This window comes from Octopus bimaculoides, chromosome 24 (genome assembly GCF_046866305.1).
Source record: "Octopus bimaculoides isolate indiv1 chromosome 24, ASM4686630v1, whole genome shotgun sequence".
NCBI classification, from domain to species: domain Eukaryota; kingdom Metazoa; phylum Mollusca; class Cephalopoda; order Octopoda; family Octopodidae; genus Octopus; species Octopus bimaculoides.
In genome coordinates this window covers 32,433,376-32,443,375 of record NC_142951.1, presented here as the reverse complement: position 1 = coordinate 32,443,375, position 10,000 = coordinate 32,433,376, and the positions used below count along the sequence as shown (strand labels likewise).

Sequence of the window (10,000 nt, the reverse complement as noted above, 5' to 3'; positions counted from 1 at the left end):
GGGGGGGGGGCTCTAAAAGTCAAGTGATGCACTTGGTTAGGGATTCTCCCCAAAAAGTCCTTCAAAATCCTGAATTAGTTTGCATCTCACCACAGTTTTCAAGGTGTTGGGTTAATAAGGGGTATTGATGCTCTTTGTGATTTGTCTTTGTCTGGATTGGGTGGGTAGTTGAGTGGGTTGGTGGGAGACGTAGACTCTAGTTGAAGTAGTGTTTGTCGTGGGGTGGGTGAGTGTGGGGTGGTGGTGTTTGGGCGATGGATGGGAGGGATTGTGGACATGGTGGCAGAGACTTTCAGGACTGCAGCAACAAACTATGCATGTCATTATCATCACCATAATCATCGTCATCATTAACTGTGGCAGCAGCATCATTATCATCAACAGCACCCACTACACTCTCGCAGTGGTTGGCATTAGGAAGGGCATCCAGCTGTAGAAACTCTGCCAAATCAGATTGGAGCCTGGTGTAGCCATCTGGTTTCACCAGTCCTCAGTCAAATCGTCCAACCCATGCTAGCATGGAAAGCGGACGTTAAACGACGACGACGATGATGATGATGATGATTGTCTTCATCATAATCATCAACGTTGTCATCATCATCATCATCATCAACAATATCTTTATCACCATGATTATCATCATCGTAATCATGGTCATCACATCATAATGGTCTCTCACATCAAAGAACAAATCAGGAACTTCCAAATTCCCTAGAGGAATTACTTCAAGCAAGATATTGAACTGCAGTTTGCAGAATTCAGCAATGGTGCTGTTTGTGTGTGTGTGTGTGTGTGTATGTAGATAGATAGATAAATGTGTATGCATGAGAGAGAGAGAGAGCCAATATATTCATTCTGACAAAGCAATAATGAAGAAACATACAAAAAAAAATTTGAAAACAAATTCAAATAGAGCAAAAAATACTATATCTGACAAGCCTAACCCCTGGCCCCCATTTGCCCCCGCCCCAAAATAACAAAAAAAAATTCTCTCTGACAACCAAAGTAGCCAAACTGATAAAAACCAGGAACATCCTCAAAAACACCGCCACAAAACACCACCAGCACCTACCACAATGTACCAACACCAAAACCACAGAAAATAAATAAGTCAATATAAAAAGTAAATAAATAAAAATGTAACCAACAAAAGAAATAAAACAGGGAGAAGCAGAAAACTGACAAAAAAAAATTTTTTTTTTTTTGTTATTTAATTATAAACCACATAAGTAAAACACTGCAATTAGCAACGTCATTAACTCTAATTAGCAACGTCAATGACTTTAACGATGGTTCACCACCGCATAATATATTTGGCAATGCCAACTTGGAGTAAAATCAACTGGAGTCCCATAACAAGTGAACTCCTTTTGTCAAATTCTTTATCCAATATTGGGCCCCGATGCAAGATGTGGGCCCTTCTGCTTAGGCCACAATCTTGATCCCTTCTTTCCTTACACCAGACACACAGGGGCCTTACAAAATCAGATGCTTGCATATACACCCACACTCACACCCACACTTACACACTAACACCCCCACACACACTAACGCGCACACACAGACACACACACAGGATGTAATCACATGATGCTAGGTATGGGCCTACCACTTACACAATGATCTTGATGCCTTTTTTGACTTCCATAGGACACCATGATGATGATGGTACTGATGACAATTATGGTGATAACAGTAGTGATGACAGTGATGATGATGATGATGACAATGATGATAATGAGGATGATGGTGATGACAATGGTAGTGATGATGATGACGATGATGATTTGCAAATATTTAATTCCATTTCCTTACAAATTTTCTTATCACAAATACACGAAATTCTGGCAGGTGAAAAACTTACTTCTCGGATTTCAAGGGTGAATACAGTACAATGAGAGCAACACACCTTGACTCTGTCGTTTTCCAGATGGTGTACCGCAAGGATCCATCTTCCCTCCCACTCTTTTTAACTCAAAAAACGTCACTCACACGACCTTCCTGTATCCTGAAAAAACATACATGCAATTTCATATGCAGGTGATATCACATCTCTTTCCTTTCACCGACGCTCACACCCCCAGCCCTCGAGGAATCTGCAAAACTGCTCCAGGCCTACATCAATCAACAAGAAATCTGGCTCCAAACAAACAGATTGAAGATATCACCTCTCGAATGTACATCTGCTTTCTCACTACCAACAACAAAGAACATCGGATACACTCACCAATATAAACACGTCACTAGCTCACTCACGCACAAACACACACATCTATAACATCACTGTAGCATTCACAATGCAAATGGTGGGGGGAGGGGAGGGTGCTTTGAGTTTCTGTTACATGTTTTTTTTTTGTTTTATGTCCTGCATTTGTGAAGAATAGCGCCATTGGTGACAGCTTTTATAATGGACCATTCACTGTGTATGTGTGTCTGTCTGTCTGTGCTTATGTATGCATATGTTTGTGTGTTTGTATTTATATGCTTGAATGTGTATGTATGTATGTATGTATGTATGTATATATATGTATATATATATATATATGTATGTATATCTGTATGTATATCATCATCATCAGTTAATATCTGTTACCCATGCTAGCATGGGTTGGCTGGTTTGATGAAAGCTTGAAGGAGGGAGGGGGTTGCACAAAACTCCAGTCTGATTTGGCATGGTTTCTCTGGCTGGATGCCCTTTCTAATGCCAACCACTCCAGAATGCACTGGGTGCTTTTTATAAGGCACCAAAAACCTGCTCTCTACTGACATACCCAAAACCCTTACTCCTTATTTTATTCTCTTATATTCTTCAGCAATTTGAAATGGAATTCAGTGTAGTAAATACTCTTCACTGTATACATGTGAAAACACATGCATTTGTGGAGCTCACAAAGAGGCTTTCATATCTATTTGCAGTAATTTTTTTCTATTCTTCATCTACCTTTCACCAAATCCTTTTTATCTTGCAAAAGGTACGAATGGTCACAGTATCCTGTCTCTCCCAAGTTCTCAAGTCTGATAAGCCATTGATGGATAAATGTCGATACATCACAATAAATCTGGCAATTAGTTTTAAATCTCTCTCTCTCTCTCTATGTATAAACATATGTGTGTGTTACACATTTATATGTATGGATATATGTATATAAATTAAGAATGTAATGTTGATAGATAGATAATTACTCGTTAACCTAAATTTTTTTCTTATCAGCGAAGCCTGATAAGGCAAAGGAAGACCAAAAATAGTTAACCGAACTGTTGTGCAGCTTCTTTACAACCTCATACTTGCACATGTATGCACGTACACGTGTGCATATGTATATATGTGTATACATGTGCCAGCACATGCATATCTACATGCACACATGTATAAGCAGACACATACACTCATGCATCCATAAACAAGGGTGTGCTGAATGCTGAAAAGTTCCTGGCTTTAAGAGTATCGGGGAAATGCCTGGTTGGTGACCCGACCTTCCGAGTTCTTTTACAGGGCTTAGAAAAACTGAAGGACCGCTGCAATGAATGTGTGAATCTGTCTGTGCCCAAGCTGGGGCAATGCCTTGGAGAATTTTTTGTTGACTGAATTGACACCAGTACTTTTTTTTTTCAGCTTCGAATTTATTCTATTGATCTCTTTTGCCTAACTGCTAAGTAAGTTACAGGGACGTAAACACACCAACACCAGTTGTCAATTCAAGCAGTGGTGCGGGACAAACGGGCACAAAGATATACACACACATATCTGTTTGTCTATTTACACACACACACACACACACACACGACAGTCTTCTTATAGTTTCTGTCTGCCAAATTCTCTCAAGGCTTTGGTCATCCTAAGACTTATGGTAGAAGACACCTGGCCAAAGTGCTACATAGTGGGACTGAACCTGTCACCATGAGGTTGAGAAACAGGCTTCTTACTACACAGCCACACCTGTGCCTATTTGAAAGTTCCCAAATTCTTGTGACCTGCCAATATTTTTAACCGAACATTGCTAAGAGAATTCTAGTTTATTCCATATAAGAGAAAACGAGATCTTTTAGACTTGAAACCAGTTTAAGACGTATCATGCACAAAAGACACTTGAGTTGGGTTTGAAATTTTCTGCCAATTAAAAATAAACAAAAAGCAGCTGTGTGGCAAGATGCTTGCTTCCCAACCACATGGTTCTGGGTTCAATCCCACTGCGTGGCACCTTGGGCAAGTGTCTTCTTCTATATAGACTTCGGCCAACATATAGACTTAGGCTTTGTGAGTAGATTTTGGAGATAGAAACGGAAAAAGTCCATCGGGACAAAGACCCACAATCATATATATATGTCGCCATGATAGATCGCTGACCACAACATTCAAATTTTTTTTCTCCGTATTCCTTCTGTTGAAGAGCGTAGCTCGAAACGTTAAAGACTTTCTCTATTCCCGAGCGTTAAACTAATACATCCTTTTGTTGTTTACACCACCTGTCCTCGTCTGTTGTTGATTTTTTTCGTAAATTCTCCCATATATATATGATTGTGTCCTTGTCCCTATACCACCGTTTGATAACCGGTGCTGGTGTGTTTACGTCCCCATAGCGGTTAGTACTAGGCTTTAAAGAAAAAGTACTGAGGTCGATTAATTTGACTAAAAATTTTTCAAGGCGGTGCCCCAGCATGGCCGCTGTCTGATTGAAGCAAGTGAAATATAAAAAAGATAACATGCGCCTGTAACATCACACACCCCAACTGCTGCTGTTGCTGCTACTACAACTACTAGTGTTTCTCTGCTGGACTAAAAAAAAAAAATGCAGACTAATAACAATAAAAAATAATAAATAGTAGGAAAAAAAAAGCAGGTTAGCAGCGGAAATAGTCACCAGAGAGATTGAGGGAGGAAAGGTGGGGCGACTTGGTTTTTCGCAATAGAAGCGACATCAGTTAGCTTGTAGCAGAAGTTAGTTTAGTTTCAAGTGTAAAAAGGAAGGGAGAAGAAGACGGACAAAACAGGAAAAAAAACAACAAAATAAAACAAAACAAAAATTGCTTTTATTTTTCTTTTCTCTTTCCTTACATTTGTTGTTATATTAGTAGTAGTAGTAGTAGTATTAGTTAGTATAAATGTCATTCCATTTCTCTTGCACTTCATCTGTTGTTTGTATTGTCGCCCTCGTCCGTTGCCCTGGTGGCAAATATAAGAAACTACTACTACTGCTGCTACTACTACTACACTACTACTACAAATACTACTGCTGCTGCTGCTGCTGTTATTATTGGCCAATCAGCACGCTGGACGGAAATGCTTAATGTTAATTTCGCCCGTAGATACCTTACGTTCAGAGTTCAAAACTCCGCTGAAGTCAAACTTTGGCCTTTCGTCCTTTTGAGGGCTGATAAATTAAAAGTACCAGTGAAACACTGGGGTCGATGTAATCGACTAGTCCTCTCCCCCACATATTTCAAGCCTTATGCTTACAATAGAAAGGATTATTATTATTATTATTGGCAGACATTAAGCACACTGGATGGCTTAACGGTATTTCGTCTGTCTTTATGTTCTGAGTTCAGATTCTGCCAAGGTCAAACTTTGCCTAAGTACCAACTGAACACTGGGAACAATGTAATTGACTTACCCTGCTGCTGAAATTGCTAGGCTTGTGCCAAAAATTTAAAACCATTGTTGTTGTTATTATTATTATTATTATTATCCAGAATCGTTAGCATGCTAGTCGAAATGCTTAGCAGTATTTCGTCTATCCTTACATTTTGAGTTCAAATTCCGCCGGGGTCAAATTTGCCTTTCATCCGTTCGGGGTCGATAATTTAAGCACCAGTGATACACTGGGTCGCTGTAATTGACTAGCCCCCTCCCCTCCCCTCCTCCGAATTTCAGACTTTGTGCCTGTAGTAGAAAGGATTATTATTATTAAGGCAGTGAGCCGGCAAAAACCATTAAACATGTCAGACAAAATGCTTAGTGCAGTAGTTCCCAACCTGTGGTCCACGGACCTCTGGTGGTCCACAGTAGTACTGGGGTTCCGTGAACTAAATTCAAAATTTCATATCATCATCATATATATATAGGCGCAGGCATGGCTGTGTAGTACCCCTTTTATGTTTGTCTGTCCTTGTTCGTCCCCTCTTTGTAATGCCTTTATGGCAAATATTTATGAAATAAAGTAGCTTGCTTGCCAACCACATGGTTCCGGGTTCAGTCCCACTACGTGGCACCTTGGGCCAGTGTCTTCTACTAATATCCTCAGGCCGACCAAACCCTTTGTGAGTGGATTTGGTAGACAGAAACCGTGCATTATAAGATGTTGCAATTAAATGGAATCAGTTACCTCAACTAATTGGTGTGTCTTCTGTCATGCCACAAAATACGTGTGTGTGTGAAAATATGTGTATAGCTGTATTAATGGTCTGCCCCTCCCACTGTCACTACCAAGAAAATATGCACACATTCAGCGCTTAAGTGAATATAAGCACTTGAGTTTTTTTTTTTATATATACTTATAAATGCATGTTGTCATTTAACCCAGGTCTAATTCAAGCTAACTTTTAGCAAACCAATTCCATCTTTAACCATCTAATCTTATAATCTTATTTGTCTTACTTCCAGCCAGTTTAAGACCCCAGCGTTATCTAATGTATCTAGCTTTATTTGAGATGTCAGGGTATGATTTCAGGGCGATTTGGCTCCTATTTCTAGCAAGCCAAGTAACCACCTAGAGGTCTTCCTCCTTCGGGTCCTCTTTCAATGTCGTGTCAACACTTAAAGAGACTGATGTTATAGAACTGAACTGGTGAAAGTGCATGTAAACACTTAAAAGAGGTACAGTGGCTGTGAGGTTACCATGGTAGACTACTACTACTACTACAATTGGGTAATGCAGTCATGAGTTCAAGCCTTACAACAGGAACCTTTGTGTGTGTGTGTGTGTGTGTGTGTGCTTCCTGAATATCTTCACACAAACTCTGCAAGCTCCCAGTTTGCTTTATCAGCTTTTTAGTTCTCAGTTAAGTTCAACTTCAATGAGGTGAGCCTCTTCACAATCACTTAACTTGCTCCCCACTTTTTGTCTCAGTCTGTCTGTCTGTCTCTCTCTCAACTATAATGTCCCACTGTCCTTCATAGAGATTTTTTTTTTTATTTATGCGCTTCAGCCAAGTGGCTGTGGTCATGCTGGAGCACCACTGTGACTTTCCGTCTTTATGCTGTGCTCTCTTCACGTTCCTTGCATGGCTCTTCTCCTCCACCTGATATAGTCCAATCAAGAGTTTAGATGGCACATCTGGTGTATAAGAGAATTTGACATCGCTGCCCTAAACTGTGTCTCATTTCGAGCCATTGGTTCGTCTGGTATCGTGGAGAGGAAAGCGTCGAGTTTTGTCTTGAAGACCTCTATATCCATGTCTTGCAGGTCTCTCAAATGTTTTGGCAGGGCGTTAAAGAGCTGAGGTCCTCTGAAACCGAGGCTGCTGCAGTATCTCGTTCTTATGTGAGATGCAGTGGACTGTTAGTGTGGTACCAGTGAAGATAGGCAGGTGGTAAGGACATCTTCTTGTAGTTAATATCTTACCATTTTTTTTGCTACAGAGTTACCATCATTGTTTGGATTGATGCCACAATGTGTCTTTGCTATTTAAACGTTTGTCAATAGATGTGAAGGATTTTTCTTGCTGCACCCTTTATGTATATATATATATATATATATATATATACATATATATGTGTGTGTGTGTCTCCAAATCTGTTTTGATGCATTACTCTGAATCTGTTGATATGCTGATTTTTTTTTTTTTTTGTATTTCATTAATTATTTTGTTTTTTTTACTTTTTTATTTTCCAGGTAAGTACTTCAACTGGTTTGCTGTAATCTTATCATAACCATTGATAATTAATTAATTAGCTACCTGTAGCAGAGAGGGAAAAAGAGTAAGTAATAGTTTATTTTCTACCTGTTACCTACATCCTGTTGGGGGATGAAGGAGGATAATGATAATGGGGGCGGAGGGAGAAAGAGGTAAGGGAAGTGCAAAGTAGGGGGTACACAAGTGTAATGATCTCATGTCATCCCCCTCCTTCTCACTGACATCTTTTAGCATACTATGTAGGAGATAGGCTCATTAATATTGATTGCCTTCTTCCTCATTAGCACCATATAAAATCCTTGTTCCACCCCACCCCACCACATTAAAACGATTACCAATTTACCTCATTATTATATAACACACACACACACACACACATGTATGTATATCTGTACATTTCTTTATTGCCCACAGGGGGCTAAACATAGAGGGGACAAACAAGGACAGACAAAGGGATTAGGTCGATTACACTGACCCCAGTGTGTAACCGGTACTTATTTAATCGACCCCGAAAGGATGAAAAGCAAAGTCAACCTAGGCAGGATTTGAACTCAGAACAATAATTGCAGACGAAATACTGCTAAGCATTTTGCCCAGCATACTAACGATTCTCCCAGCTTAAAACATTAAAAGATTAAAACAAAAAAAACATTAATGTTTTATACACTAAAGTTATTCTTGGAGATTTTAAAGGTTGTAAAAAGGACTTTAGTGTCTATTTCTTACAGTGTGTGGTGAGGCATAATGCCGACCCCTTGCTATAATTATGTATATAGTTTTAAAATATATATATATATATATATATATATATATACATACAGTGAGAGGGAGCAAGACAGATTTGGGAAAAGTGGTGGAACAAATGAAATTAGGTTTGGACTTGGTAAGTCTTGGAGGCATTCTGGAATGGTCTTAAGAGATAGGAGGAAAATTAATGTTTTTCTGTTATTTTTTTCCTCCTGACATCTATTGAAGCCACCCCCTTCTACCTTTCCTTCTCTTTTTTACCTCATCCCACCACCCTACCTCTTGCTTCCCCCAAACACACAGACCCCCCCATGGGAAGGGCTGGGATGTGTGTATGTGGAGGGGTGTCTATCATCACCCTCTACAATACCATTACATTACTTACTGGGGTGACATACATGTGTAGTATAGATTATTTATCTTTCATTAACAGATATTTATAATCTGTAACAAACTAACATCCCACCCACCACCAGTACCCCCCTGCCAGACCTGTTCCAACCCCCACTTCATAAACACCACCATGCTCTCCATCCCCCCTCCTGTGCACCTGTTCTTTTATCATCATTAATTTACTCCTACAACTGTTATCCTAACCCCGCCCCCACTACTACTACTACCACCACCTCCGCCACAGTCATCACAGCTATCACCCTCACCATGCCCAACACCACCACCACAATCAGCATCAACACAACCACTACAAAGACCACTACTACCACCAGAACCTCCACCACCACCACCACCAACAACAACAACAACATAAGCATCACCACCATCACAACCCTCCACCCCCAGCAGTATCACAACCACTGCTGTCACCACCTCCTCTCCACCCCAAGCTATGTCAGCAGGGAAAGGGAAGAAGTCCTCCACCCAAACCCCAACTCCAATCCCACACTGGAACATGGGTTACTGTAAGAAGTGATGCATGAAGGTGATTAAAGTTATTCAGCACACAGTGGGACTGAACCTGGAACCATGTGGTTGATAAGCAAGCTACTTACCACACAGCCACTCCTGTCTCTTTGGGGTTTTTTTTGTACAATTTTGAACCATATGTGTGTGCATGCATGTATCCTTGTCTAACCATCATGTGATGGTTCTAAATGAGCATCACCATCATACAGTGTTGTCCGTTTTTAGTCTTCCGTGAAAAAAACGGTTTGGCTATGGGGAAATATTACCTTGCTTGGCAACAGGTGAGGGTTAGTGACAGAAGAAGCATCCAGCTGTAGAAAACCTGCCTCAAATTTCATCCAACCCATGCAAGTATGGAAAAGTGGACATTACAATGATGATGATGATGAAATGTTGACAGGTGCAGGTATGGTTGTGTGGGAAGAAGCTTGCTTCCCAACCACATGATTCCGGGTTCAGTCCCACTGCGTAGCACTTT

The 10,000-nt window shown here is 40.3% G+C and overlaps 1 protein-coding gene across 5 annotated transcripts in view; it reads left to right on the top strand.

The window, feature by feature from the left end:
• Nucleotides 1–10,000, top strand: part of LOC106880254 (uncharacterized) — a 176,892-nt gene that overhangs the window by 68,231 nt on the left and 98,661 nt on the right. The window lies entirely within an intron of this gene.